This window comes from Choristoneura fumiferana, chromosome 11 (assembly GCF_025370935.1).
Source record: "Choristoneura fumiferana chromosome 11, NRCan_CFum_1, whole genome shotgun sequence".
Lineage (NCBI taxonomy): Eukaryota > Metazoa > Arthropoda > Insecta > Lepidoptera > Tortricidae > Choristoneura > Choristoneura fumiferana.
The window spans coordinates 9,134,020-9,149,826 of NC_133482.1; the positions used below are offsets into that span (position 1 = coordinate 9,134,020).

The 15,807-nt window shown below is 36.2% G+C and overlaps 1 protein-coding gene across 3 annotated transcripts in view; it reads left to right on the top strand.

Annotated features, from left to right (window-relative positions):
• LOC141432705 (neural cell adhesion molecule 1-like) overlaps positions 1-15,807 on the top strand; it is a 202,956-nt gene that overhangs the window by 101,723 nt on the left and 85,426 nt on the right. The window lies entirely within an intron of this gene.

A 15,807-nucleotide genomic window follows, 5' to 3' on the forward strand; every position in this document is an offset into this window, starting at 1 on the left:
TTTTTATCTCGATACTTCCACGGGATAAGGATGAAATAACAACCTTTGAGTCGTAAAATTGTGCATGGTTGTTATAAATGTAACGAGGACGATAATGTAATTTTTGGTAATTCCCACGGGAATTTTGTAATTTTTTTTATTTTTTTTTTATTTTTTTATTCGACTGGTTGTCAAACGAGCAAGTGGGTCTCCTGATGGTAAGAGATCACCACCGCCCATAAACATCTGCAACACTAGGGGTATTGCAGACGCGTTGCCAACCTAGAGGCCTAAGAGGGGATACCTCACGTGCCAGTAGTTTCACCGGCTGTCTCACTCTCCACGCCGAAACACAACAGTGCAAGCACTGCTGCGAATTCTGGAGTTTTCTGGATTTTGGAATTTCTGGAGTTGTTTTGGGTTCTGGGGTTTTTTGGATTCAATCCAAAGTATACCAGGTCAAATGGTTTACGCGTGGAAAGCCACGGATAAAGTCTATAATTAGTAGTGGTATAATACAATAATGCCGTATTATGATGCCGCTCATTAAAGGTAATTATGATCTACATGCTGTTACAAATAGTATATCTATTGTATTTAGCCGTATATCATTAAAAACTGTGCGTACTTAGTCTCATAGTTCCTCAGTCTGTTTGAAAATAAACAGATATTAGTTACCCAAAGTAAGTACCTACCTGCATTTGCGAAGGGTTTAGCAGAATTAATTCAACAACCTGTAATAGTCAAAGTTATCCTATATCAGATGTCTATTTAAGTCTAAACAGGGTGGTTTACATTTTCATACAGTTGCTACTCGGCCGACTTAGCAACTTACCCGTCAACTCGAACAAAGCTTTTGAATAAAGACTTCTCGGTTTTCGAGCCCTCTGCTACAAGGGTGTTAGTTTAAAACGAGCGTTTATTGGGCTCTCTTGTTGTAATGGGAAGTTATTGTTGACCTCTTTTTGTTCGTTTGACTAGAAAATTCGTACAAGTGTGCGTAAGCTTTAGTGTCTTTTAGTGTGGGTAGTATATATTCGAAGGAATGTTATTTTATCCCAGCGGATTTGTCACAACGTTCCGCATCTATTAAGCTTTTTCTAGGTAATTATCCGTTATAATCAAATAAAAGTCACTGTAATTACGTACGTGTACATCGATAAAGCGTTATTGTTATTATTCACTACACTTGTAGTTCTTAGAGCTGATGCGTGTATCACTGCACTTGTGTTTTAGTTTTTTTTAAGTGTTTGTTTAGTCTGTTTTTTAAAACTGTACGAGTATTGCTCACTTTTCTATTTTTCATATTCGAAAGCAAAGCTAAGAACTTAAAGGCTGATTTTTGAGGTCCGACTATCATTGTAACTAACCTCTATGGATTCTGTCCGAAATGAATGGCTTATTATTATTATGATTATTATCTGTTCATTACGCGTGCTGCCAATTAACCACTATTCAACAAGCATTCCGGCCACACAACGAATAGAGAAAATACTCTCATTGATACCGGTCGCTCATATCGTGGCTGAGCCATTAAACAATAAAATTAAGGACAAAAGTTTTAAGTGTCTCCTCAGCTCTAGGAAACAAGAAAGACTTCATTAATAGATACCTAAATTTAACCATGTTTGTTACTTTATTATATCCGTTGGTTACATAAAACATGGGAACAGTACAGTCTCTTAACATTCATTACGAGTACGCTCAGCCATCATCAAGGGAAGCCGTACAGTGCCGCAAATATTTCCGTACAAACGCCCAAAATAATTTCTAACATAATTATTTACACAGTGTGGAAGCATGCGTGACTGAAGTGTTAGAGTCACTGTACACGGCGGATTGGACAGAATACAGTAGGACATTTCGTGACGTGAACGTGCAACTATGTGGCAGACCAGTAGAAAAGTATAAATTCTCCGAATCCAGGACCAGTCAATAATCTTTACAACCGTGCATACTTATTTGTAATGACGATGGAATGTTTCCTAATATGCTGTAACAATTTAGTATGCTAAACTATACTTTAGTGCAATAATATAGTTGCATCAAAATATAGGAAGACATGGAAGACACCAACAGTAAAGGGTAACCAACGTATATACAGCGACTACCGGTGGGATTGTTCGAGTCTGCTACGATTTCGACTAGACGACTATCACTTTCTGCGACTGATTTTGCAACAAAGTCGTCGTGTCTCGTGGCTCTTACATAGCTCCATGCAGACCCCTGTCACGTATCATCGTATGCGCTACACGCCCTCTTGTCGTCTGCCCTTAAACAAATTAGGACTTAATCCAACATCATGCGTGTTTAACAGACGGATTATTTCATTATACACTCCATTAAGGTCAGCCTTGCGCAATGCACAATTTTGTTAACTTTCGCGCATGGAACTTGTTACGATTCAGTGCTATTTAATCGAATTTGGATTGTGCGGTTACTGAAAGCTATGCAGTCGCGGAATAATGTTAGTATTTGTGATTAATTTTCATGGATCGTATTAATCGTAAATGCTCGTATTAAACATTCGATTAAATATGTTACGTCTTAAAGTTGGTGTAGTATTTACGAGTAGTAGTACTGCAAAAGGCAACCCAACGCTGATTATGGAACAGAACTAGAAAATAAAAAGTAATAAAATAAAACTTATAATTAGTAGGTAATCCGCAGATTTTGTTGGTAGTGTGAACAGTTAACGATCAAGTATTAATATATTCATACTGACACGGAATCTACAGGTATTTTTAGGTTTCTGGAGCGTACGATAATATTAATCCTTTCTTCGCTGGAATAGGGACAGTTCCCTTAGCTTAAATGCATATTTAGTATCTCATGTTTTCCTTTGAAATAAAAACTTGATTAAACCATTGATTGATTCAGGCTTTAAATTTTAGAGGTCCATATCAATGAACTACAACTTTCTTACTTTGCTCCTTCGCTACCACAAAGCTATTAACTAATCTTCACCTACCAACGTGTCCAAACATACCCGCATATTCGTAATCAAGATCATTACCGTCACTTCTAATCAAAATTAGAAAGCAGTCGAACAAAATTACCGTCTAGCGTATAAGGTAATGTGGCGTATCGCTGGAGATCGATGTGCCAGCGATTCGAGTACTAACGAACCGTGGCGAACCTCGGCTCCGCTTCTCTTAACGAGACTGTTGCATACGTCTTACTCTATGTAGATGGCGGCGAGATACGCGTTTTTAACTCTATAGAATTTTTATCGAGCATATAGGTAAGACTGTTCATCGTTTTCTTCATGGGGGGCCAGAAAGTTACAGATTAGAGGAGGGCTAGGATTACACCGTTCTATTTTATACTTGTTGTCTTATGTTTTTGCCAAATAATGAAATTATTATTATGATCGCGGGCCATATAGGTAAGTACTATTCACTTCGAAGGAACGTTGGCGGGCCGGATTAAATTCCTTCGCGGGCCAGAGTTGGCCCGCGGGCCATACTTTGCCCATCACTGGTTTAAGCCCTATCTGATGCATTGAAAAATTAAAGAATTGATTAGGCTACGGAAGGATCGGTTTTTGCTTGACTATGCTTGACGTATATGGTAGAGTAAATTTGTTTTTGTGTTAATTTGACATTCTTTTGATGTTTTGATCTTTTTGATCTCTCTGTCTGTTTCTTTTATAGCAATGTTTGTTCCGAAACTACTACGAGCCGATTGGGTTTCAAAGAGGTAAACATAACAATTTATTTTTGTAAGTCGATGACCCAAAACTAACGTGTAAAGTAAATAAAGAATCTTGGTGTTCACCTGGGTCACTTTTGGGCTAAAATTAGAAAATTAAGAAAATTGCAAATTATATCGTGTTATTGCAAATGAAAGAGCATGTTTTAATAATTTCAAATATTATAAAGTATTTTTATAATTTTAAGATAAATACCTAATTTTAAAATTATTTAAGAAAATAGGCGAACATTTACCAAACCACTACAATGTAGTGACTACATACATTTTAAAATAAATACAAAAAATAGTTCATACTTACTTATAACTATTGGTCAAATCCGCCTTAAATTTACTTCGATTTGAAATAAAACGTGTTAACAAAAACATCTAAAACATCACGCCTGTATTCTCAAATGAGGTAGGCAGAGCACACGAAACGTTACCGCTTCGGAGCCACTTTTAGCAATTTTAGGTTTGAAGTTTGACAAAAACGTGTTAAAACAGGAATATTATTTAAAACACCATCCAAAGATAACTGCTTACGCCAGATAACCCATGATACCAATCCCTCGCACACAAGCAAAACTTTTAAGTACGAGAAACCTAACACGTGAACAAGTTGCCTACGTCAGTGAAGCCATATTCGAGTTTTGTCAACTCCGCGTATTATTTTGAACCCAAAAGCGAGCTTAGAGATAAAGCTGGGTCCGCATCCAGACAGAATTGCGCTATCCTTTGTATTAAAAAATACGGCTGAATTAACCTCATCATCATCATCATCATCATCATCCCAGCCTATATATGTCCCACTGCTGGGCATAGGCCTCCTCCTTGTTCTGAGAGAATTAACCTCAGTCTTGCATAAATAGAGCACAAATATAATGCATAATATATTTCTATTGGGAAAAGTCAGATCTCAATTGGAATAAGACTGCAACAGAAGTTTCAATCAATTATTGTATCAAATGAGTGTCATTTTCATACCCATTATGTAATATGGAACTCTATTATTTGGTGTCAAATGTCAAAGTGAAAAGTGTTCATTGATATGGACTCCGCAAACTAACGCTTGATCCAATAATTTATCTATTGAACATCTACTCCTCTCTTTCACTTCTACTATCCTCATCATCAGCTGTCGCTTCGCATCGTGACAATACTTGCATTTGCTTGCCATTTAAAGATCAAAACAGATTCGATTTGTAGCATTCGAACATGGCGGATGTAGACAATATTTAATTTTGCTATTTCTGTTTCTTTGCCTAGTTGAAGTATAATTTTGATAGTGTTTTATGTGGCGATTAAGCTTAACAGTGAACAGTGATCACAAAATTCTATATTGCTCTCGTGTCTGACATTTTTTAATGCGTAACTACAATAACTGTACAACGTACAACGTCCCTCTCAAAGAGAGTAATTTGACACTGGCGAAATTGTCCTATTTAATTGGACAGAAAAGTCATATTTTAAAAGAGAAGAAGAAGAAAGATCAAAATAATGTTTGCTCTCGGGTCTTGGGTGTTTAATATGTATTTAAGTATGTATCTTATCTATCTATATAATACAACCTAAGTAGTTTTCCTTGCTGTCAAAGCTCAAAGTAGTCTGTTTGTTCAAGTTTTATTCTAAGTCGTGATTTCCTAGCAGTTGTTAACTTTTACGGAGATTGGCTATAATAAAAGTGAGGACTTTGACTCATCTTCGTATTGACCTTGACGCCTTGCGACGATTCCATTCTCCTTTTATTCTTAAGTTTTATAATATGCAGTTTGGTTGGCATTTTAAACCGAGGGGGTTCATGGCAGCGCGGCGACTGAATTTAATTAAAATTATGTAAATATCGTTCTGGGAAAGAGAACATTTATGAGGTTTTCTAGTAGAGGGCATTGTATTATAAAAAGGACTTCGTACTAAAAAAAACACGGTTTCTTTATGTTTATTGTATTTACTCTTTCATTTGTTTTTGTAGCAAGACTTAATTCATTAATAAAAAGAAATATGTGTTCTCAAAGCCGAAGGTATCTTTTTGACAAATCATCCAATTTGTTCAGGTTCAAGATATAGCATTATATTATAGCGCGATGTTCTGTTCGAAGAAGGTCTCGTTGTTTTTAGAGACTTATTTTTCGTATTTTGTCATAGTTCTAGTGAAATATTGTGAAAGGAAATGATATGTGCTTAATATTTTTCTTTCATAAAAGAAACCTTCTCCTCGGAGTTAATGTATGTTGAAATCTGAAATCTTCATTCAAGACACTAGTAGTCCTACATTTGTCAACAACGGGGTGGCGCTGTTTAGCTTTGCAAGCACGTCTGCAAACCACGAGATCTCATGTTATTTATTTTTAAAACAAAAGCATACTCGCTTAGACAAAAGAAAGTCTGCAAATCAGGAACTTTCATGCAAAGGTATGAGCTATTATTCGGCTTGTTGTGTTGTATCACTTAAACTTTGTTTACTACTGTTTGTTTATCTTTGTCAGGCATACCTATGCTTACGAGTAAGTTCCTTTTATCATTCTAGTAGTGTACATATTTACAGTAGCCTATTTTACTAAGTAATCTTAGTCATATGAATGTTTATTCTCGAAACAATAAATATAGACTTCATTACCTTTTACTGCCTGGGTCTATTGGGGAGTACAATAGAATCCTTGTCCTTAGCGAAATCGAATAATTTGATACCTTACTAAAATTTAATACGCCGTACTAGAAATCGCAGGTAGCCGACTCAATAAAAGTGCCATAAACATAATGGTACTATTTCGGTACCCACATCCGAGGGTAAAGTACGTGAAGTCACGCCACGCCATCGACGTCTAGAGTAAGGGTCGTGGTTGAAGAGTGATTTTAAAGTGACGGAGGTACACGGAGGTTAAGTATTTGTTTTATGCAAGAAAATTCTTTAGAAGGCGACCGTGAGCGCTTTTTTATCACGTCTTGGACTCGATGTGTTGAAAAATAGACTTTACCGAACAAATATCTAAAACGGATACATTGAAAAAATGTGTAAATATTAAAATGATGATGAATGAAAGTCACATTGGAATTAATAAACTGTTGTCCGTATTATGAGAGGCGTATTCCGCATATTTCTTCCTAGCGCATATTAATTCATGATTATAATTTTAACAGAGGTACCTATTTGTTTTATTTTTAGAATTCCGTGCCTCAATAAGAATACGGTACTCTCATGGGATTACTTTGTAGTCCGTCTGTATGTTTATCGTCTGTCTGTCAAGATTATTTTTCTTAGGAATATGTGTAGATGTCAATTTGAAATATTGATACAAAATAGAGCTATGGTTGCTTAGAACAGTGTAAAATTAAGTTTTTTGGCGAAAATTAACGCTTTGCAATACGAGTACAAGTACTTAAGTGAAAAATTATGAAAATCGCTAAACCCAAACCCAAAAATTTATGGAATTTCATTTTTATGGAATTAAAAAAACAAAACAAAATTATTATTACGAGTATTTCCTGGATTTTAAATCGCAACCATTTGTGTGAGAGTTCAACTCGCACTTAACTAATCGGTTTTAAAGATAGTAACTTTTAAAATATTGGATGCAAGCCGCTGTCAACCGAAGCAACTTGAGGTCTATGGTGGAGGTCTATGTTTAACAGTGGACGTCCTAAAGTCCAGTGGACGAATAAAATTTTAAGATACGACTTTATAGAGCGAGGTGTTATCAGCCAAATTAAGTGGTCTACCAATTTTCAAACAAGTTCCTATCAAATTAATATGTCGCTAAAGTCGAACTTTCAAATTGACAGACACGTTATGACATGCAAACGATTATCAACTTTAGGGTGGTAGAACATATTTGGCTGATGGTACATGAGCATTATGTAAATTGTGAATTTATTATATTTAAACGTAATGGTAAGTTAAAGTTAAAGCCATTTATTCATTCTGCTTATTCAATGTGGTACAAAATGATGGTCTGCGTTTATTATTCTGAAACACAGATTTCACCATTATCTGGCATGCAAAATCACCTACAGCTAGAACAGTTGAATTTATCATAAAACACACCAAAAATAATAGTGCAACCATTGAATGTCACGGCAGTCAAAATAAATTTATTAACTCAAAATAATAAAGCTATAGAAAACTATCGAAAAGCTATAAATAAATATCAAAACTATAGATAAATAATATAATCATTACTGTCACGGCTTCATGTGTGTTATAGTTATTTTTTTCACCTTTCTATTATCTTTTAATTAAATAACCACGGTGTGTGTGAAGTTGATAACAACATCACATATGCTGTGATTAAAACTTATCACTAAGAAGGTATCGCAAGTTATACAATTTTGGTGCAATAAAGTAACACAAGGTGGTAGTTAAACGTATTGATATAAAATGGAGTCACGCAAGTTTTTAGGAAGCAGGGATTGGCTTACGAATAATTTCAATTTCATAAATTAGTGTTCTGAATACATTTATGTTGAAAAATGCTTTGAAAATAAATGGTTATTGCTTTTATGCAAATTGTTGGTAATGTTACTGTTTTCGCTGTGAATTGTAAAACTAGTGTTGTATTCAGCTTGGATTTCAGTGTCTTGCAGATTTAAACAATAGTTATACTTAGTGTTTTAGATCTGTTTATCATTATAATTGCTAGGAAAATTATATTAATAAAAAAAACAATACGAAAGTATATCAAAGTTCCTAACGTATCGGCTCACACCTCTGAACTTTTTGAAATTCATGTGCAATTTTAAAATTGAAATTTACCACAAGCGTTCAGATGAAGGAAGAAATCATGTGGAAACTTGCGTAAACAAAAAATCAATGTGTGTGTGAAGTTCGCAATCTGCACTGGGCCCACGAGGGAACTATGGCCAAAGACCCTCTCATTCTGAGAGGCATCCTGTGCCGAGCAATGGGATGACGATGAAGATTATTTAATGCAGAAGTAGAAACCCTAAAAGAATAATAATCATATCTAATCTACTCAAATGTTTTTAGTTCACAAGACGCCGTGAATGGACAAAGTTGTTAAAATTAAGACAATTTGAGAAGAGCAGCAATAACAGGCGAAAAATATGAGTTGAAAAGTTTGAACAACAAGTTTTGGAGCCCTGAGGATAGGCACGGGAAGTCAGCGGTACTAAATTACACAAAATAACTTGAAAACTCCCTAATACTGAATATTTTAGAAAGTTTCTCTGTGTGTTAACAAGCACCAACGTTTGCGTAAGGTAAACAAATTAAATTAGGTATTAAACACTGTGGTGTCTTAGTAGTTTGACCTATAGCATCTCAAGCAGAGGATTGTGGGTTCAAATCCAAGGTCGCACTTCTAAGTTATTCGGAATCATGTGCGTACCTACTTTAATTAAAAATTTACCGCGAGCTTTACCACTTCAACTTATTAATTCTCTGAGCTATGTCGACGAACTAAGTTCATAAGGTTGAAAGTTGAATTGTTTTTTTTTGTACAATTGTCATGGCGTTTGTGAATAAAGTTTTTTATCTATCTAACTATAAGGGTCCAGATCTATATGACTCACGGAAACGGAGTCGCGGGTGAACGTACTAACTTCAATCAATAAAACTTATCATTCCACATTTCAAATTATACGAATCTCATAATTTCTATTTTTAAAATTCACCAGAATCGTATTTCTGTGAAGTTTTCGATGAAATTTATTTAATGACGATATTCCCTGACGCATTTTCCCACAATCTGGAAATAATTATTAAATTGGCCCCTTATTCTGGGAGACAAGTCCCGCCTACATTATCGAATTCTTTGCGAAGCGTAGCACGCGTCAATTTTATTTAAAAACGGCTGGTATTTTTAAGGCCTGATTTGCAGGAGTAAAATTTATGAGTTGCTGTTCTGGGTTCCGTGGCCAACCAGGATTGTTATAATGTCATGTCTTTCTATCTGCTTAAGGGGCAATCAATTTTAAGTGAATATTTTTTTGCCCCGTAACGCAGGAGACATCAGTGATACCTATATACAATTAGAAAAATGTTTGCAATGTATATTATTAACATGTTTAGGAGATGAGCCATGAAGGAATTGCCTTAAAGCTGACACAACTCCCAACTTTTAGTGGATTTGTTCCCCATAAAATCATACTTTTAATGACTAATTCGGGAGACGATATTAACAAGCTGCTCCTCTCATCCACTCAAAAGTTAACCGGTATCCCTGAAAAGGTTCGCCCTTCTACATAAATCTCTATGTTTATTATTGTGTTTATTTCGTTGTAAATACAGCAAGGAGTGTATAGTCGAAACTATTAATGCTACGAGTACGTACCTATTAGTTAATGTCATGTTTGTTTACATCTCATACATTTGTCAAAGAAATCATAGCGGAATTGATTAAGAAAAGGTTTCACCCTGGTACGTGATTCTTTTTCCTCGACCGTACCTTATAACTTATAAGTAAGTTGTTATTTTATTCATTGGCTTTTTTTGGTGCGTGCATTGATAATTCTGTTACAGAAATGCAACAAACCGAATAAAAAGCGATTAGTATTTAAAAATAAAAATAATAAACTCTTCTTTGACTTTGATACATCATCAACAAAGGTTGTAAAGTTATTGTTAGACATCCACAATCAAGCATGCGTCGATCTATAACAATTTATTTGACGGATCACTTAAAATTAATCAATGGATGGTAAAACGTCCCCTTAGATTACAAAACACCAGTCCAGACTTGAAATCAAAATCAAATTAGAACTGTTAATGAAAAGTATTTGGGCGACCAAGCTCCGCTTGGACTAAAACTCGGTACCAAGCGTTTTTCCATGCAGAGATAAGACCAAGTTTGCAGGTGATAGGACCTTGTGCAAGGTCCGCCCAGATTGCTACCACCATCTTGCTCGCTAATCCTGCCGTGAAGCAGCAGTGCTTGCTCTGTTGTGTTTCGGCGTGGAGTACTCTCCAGCCGGTGAAATTACTGGCACTTGAGGTATCCCATCTTAGGCCTCTAAGTTGGCAACGCATCTGCAATACCCCTGGTGTTGCAGATGTTTATGGGCGGTGGTGATCTCTTAGCATCAGGAGACCCACTTGCTCGTTTGCCATCCAGTCGAATAAAAAAAAAGCTAGATTGATTTTTCATCCCCGAAAAACAAATTTTATCAAAATCGCCATTTCCGAGATCCCCAATATATATACAAGAATTGCTCGTATAAAGGTATAGATTACAGCAAAATTGATAGACGACAGAACCCTATAGCTGCGGGTTCCGATACGCTCTTGTCCAGTTTTTAATAAGTGCCGCGTCTCACGTACCATAGAGCGTTAAAATTTTGCGGCACCGTCTCCCGCCGGTTATGGGACAAATTATCATAATGCATGCCTCGTCTCGACGATTTCAGCGTTTTACGCATCAGCGATTACACCGTAACGCGATTTGCTAGTAAGACGTATTGACTAACGCTCCGCGGGATATCTGAAATTGAGAATTTTTCAGATTTGCCACAAATATAGGGTTTTCTTTTCAAATCTTTTCAAAATTTATTGGTTTCGAAGAAAGTTCAGAGTTGGGAAAAGATACATTTTTTTGCAAACAATAATTCTTCGAAAAGGCAGAACCTTAAGTTAATGGTACAATTTCGTGCTATAAAAGTGTAGACCAGAGTAAATAAGCTGTTGATAGTGAGTTACATTTTTGTCTTCCTGCACTTACTATCAGATGCGTAACGGTTGCTATAACAACTTTAGATTATTGGTCGATATAACGATATAACGATTATGATAGATACCTAAATTATTTTTGGTGTAAAACATTTGGTATATTCAGATAATTACGATTTAAATATCTAACTATATCATTGGGTAGAATGAACTTGTACGGTCGGGTCCCCAACTATATATCCACTTTTTCATACTAGTCGCATGGAAAAGTGGATTTCCTGACGTGACAAAGTAACCAACGTGGCAGTATTGCAAAGAATGGACAAGTACCTTAAGCTTCTAAAGACCATCAAACACAGAAAGTTGAATTACTTTGGGCATGTGTGATGTGAAACGCCAAGCACAGAGTTCTCCAGCTTATTATCCAGGGGAAGATTGCCGGAAAGAAAAGCGTGGGAAGAAGAAGACACTGGTGGCTGAAGAATTTACGAGACTGGTTCAACTGCAGTACCACGTCCTTCTTTAGTGCAGCGGCCTCCAAAATCAGATTCGCCATTATGTTGTCCAACCTCCGATAGGAGAGGAATGGGAAGAAAAAGAAGAAGGAAAAGTGGATATTGTGGGTATCCCGTGAAACCATGATCGATACGGGTTCACGGGATACCCGTAAAAGTAACAAATTTGAAGTTGAAATAAAAAATACAAAAAGACTCCAAAAAAACAATCATAATTTGATTGCTTACTAGCGACATCTCTTGTCTGGGTGAGCGGTAAGTTCCGAAAGAATGTGACGTCTGTCGACGAAACCTAGATGTCGCTAGTGCTGCTGCTTAAGTAGCATAGTAGAAATAAGCAACCTGAGATTTGTATGCATAGGAAAAATTTGTGTCTAGATTCCTGTCCAGCAGTGGTGTAGGGATTATAGCACGCAGCACGGATTGCTGAGGACCTCATGTCTCAGTTTGACTGTACCAAAGCCGAGAGGTAGTCATGGTAACTACTCAAAATTACCAACATAATACTACCACACCTATAAGAGGGTGTGTACACTGTTATCAGCATATTAATCGCTCAATCCACTTCTACTGTAGTACGTGACAATAATAAAGTCTTTCTGGTTAATAATCATCAAGAGATTAAACGAAATCACAATTACAAAACAATGTTGCTATCCGTCACAATGTTGGCACCCCATTTCCATTGACTTTTTTTTGTAAAATACACAATCGAATAGACCACATTATAAGCCAAAACTCATGAAACATCAAATAAATCCGAACAGACATCCCGATATAACTATAAATCGATTATTGTATTCGCATCCATCTCACGTGAAGATCCGAAATCGGTCAGTGGTTCCGTAGTCCCAGCGGTATGACAAACGTGACCTGACTTCCATTCGGTGTCGCGGTACCTCCAGATTTTTGATAAACCTCGCTTACTGTTGTGAATCAATTATAGTAGGTATTGTGCTGTTTTATGTGTGTGTTGGTATTGTCTTTGTGTTTAACAGTTTTAAATAGCGACTGTTCTGATGCGTCACGACACAACATACGAGTATCAGATAAATGTAAATGTGGCTTTATGTTGACTGTTTACCCTCCTTATTATGTATAAGAATATTTATTTGTAGGGTGTTAAGGTGGGTGACTGTTTATACATCGTTGATTAAAAATTTTGTCACTGTTACGGAAACAATGGTATCTGCGGTGTAAATAGTGTGTTGTTAATCTATTTACAACATTAGTTGAAATAACGGAGTCCAGTCGCTTTGGCATTACATTTTCGGCGTGAATTTTGTAGGGAAGGCGGTTTCCCCGTTCACAGCTACGTTTTTGTTGTAAACCAAACCAACATCATCATTATTTACCCAGCCTATATACGTCCCACTGCCGGGCACAGGCTTCCTCTCAGAATAAGAGGGCTTGGGATGGGGAACTTCACACGCACCATAAAATTACTTCGCAGGTTGTGCAGGTTTCCTAAAGAAGTTTACCTTCACCGTAAAGCTCGTGGCAGCTTTCAAATTTAATTGAAAAGGTACCTTGTGACATTTAGTCCGAAAAAGTTCTACGTCCCAAATAGTTCTGTACATTATGAAACGTGCACACAACCGTAGGGATACGGTAACAGAACGACCGGCCGCACGCGATCTGTCCGCACCCAAAACTCAATATGTAATAAGGAGCACTATTAACGTGAATAGTAAATGTACGTATCTGTGATTAACTTACTGTACCTAAAATTGGCTTTATTTCAGAATAGATAGATTATCGACAGTTAACAGGAAGCTCAAGATAGATAGATATCTCAAAACAGCAACTTCTAGCGTAATTTTGACAACGATTATGATATATGTGCAAATACTAAGGTAAACTACTAGTGCTCGTCACTGTCCCAATAGTTGGCATCTTCAATCTTATGTTAGCTATAGAGATGACAACAGGGTGTCGTCTATTGAGCATTAGCGTGATGAGCACTGACGTTTGCCTTATTTTTAGTTTAGGTATAGTTTTTTTTTTTTAGATAAACAGTGTTGTAAGCAATAAGCAATTCCAACTGATGCCATAAAATCTCAAATTTGAGTTATAAATTCTACGAGCCACCCACAAATTTTGCTGTGTATTGTAATTTCAACTAAAACAACTCGAATGATTATAGTATAGTACAAACAAACTCATGAATTTATTAACACGAAAAGAAAACACAAATCATAACCAAAAAGTAACGGTTATCTCCACCGTACTTCACAAAACAAACATGTTCATTCCTTGAACAATAAACAACGTCCTCCCATACCGCGCCGCCGCCCGCATTCAGTTTGATCGAATCCAAAGACAACAATATTTCTTTTTACAACGCTTCCGATTACAGACAACGGCAACACCTTAAATTTGTTCTCGAATTTTCGCCTTGTTAACAAGCGTGTTTCTCGAAAACGCGACAATGAGTTCCGTGCCAGTCGATATTATATTCACTAGACGCTAGGAAATCAAAATGAACACATCACAATAGCATTCCTACTGAATGCTGATGCTTAGGGGGCTCCTTTGTTGCCGAAAATTGAGTTTTGACTTGGTTTATTCGATTTCCCACAGTTCCGTATGACGTTTAGAATGAAGCGAGGAATATTTTTGTTTATATAAACTGGTAGGTGCCTTCGATGAGCGTTTACGGAAGAATGCTTCCCTCATTTCATTGCTGCGATAGTGCTCGGCTGTCGATTAGGAAATGGTAGTTTATCATGCTAGCTTTTATGATTGTTTGCGGTTAATGCACCGTAATAAGTTTATTGGGAAATATAATGATACGTATCTTTCTTAAATTGAGACTTTTAGGGACTTGGAAAGTATAAACATGCCAGATTCAAATAAAAAATTATCCAAACGTTATCCCGATGGCAAAAACAATAGGGAGCCCTTGGCATCTCGCATAGACATTTATTAATATGTATCGAGGGAAAACAGGGCCCCAATTAACTCTGTCGAGATAAATGTCCGCCCTAAAACTGTAGGCAGTTGAGCCAAGAGCTTCATCCAACGTCATGGTTCTTTTTTTATTAAATTACTTTCGTAATGAATAAATGTATTACACCGGGGATTCCTTTCTTCAGTTCTTTCCTTATTTTATTATAAACCGTAGAAAACTGTCTTATGCTTCAACGCAATGTAGGTACTTTTTTTATCTAGGACGTAATAAATTTTGTTTTAACGCTCCCTTTTTGAATTTATTCTAAAATGCAAATGGCTGACCCCGTACTGTCATCCGTCTCTAAATCGTATAATGAACTGGATAAAATCTGAATGAAGGAATATTTAATGTTACTTGAATAAAATATATATTTTTGGTACTTTAAGAATTTTGTGGTTAACTATTAATTGTTTATTAAAAGATAGGTAATAATAAAGTAACCGGTAAAAATGAAAATAAGACCATTAGGTACTTTCTTCAGAACTCTAAAATATTTACGTAAAATGCTTTAATATGGCAACAAATTTTATTCGTGATATTTTTTTTTTCAATTTGTTATCTGAAATCAACAAATATTTAATTAAAATGTAAACATTCAAAATCTTATTTAATGAAATAAATCCAGATAACTGACGTCTTAAAGAGTAATTGTATTGTATTGTTGTATTGTATTGTCTTAAATCGAGTTTAGCTCGACGATTTCGGGCTAATTCGTAGCCCTTCCTCTTTGAGCAATGCGACTTGGTGCCTGCTGCAACACGCGCACTTCGCGCCACCGCTCTGCTCTCCCGAAACATGTCGAGCTAAACGCAATTTAAGACTTGGGTTATCGGATTTATTTCATTTTTTACTTTTGCTTTTACTTTTACTTTTTTTGTTACTTTTTTTGAGGAATCCCATCTTAGGCGTCTAGGCTGGCAAAGCATCTGCAATACCTCTGGTATTGCAGATGTTTATGGGCGGTGGTGATCTCTTACCATCAGGAGACCCACTTGCTCGTTTGCCATCCAGTCGTATAAATAAATAAAAAATTAAATATGAGC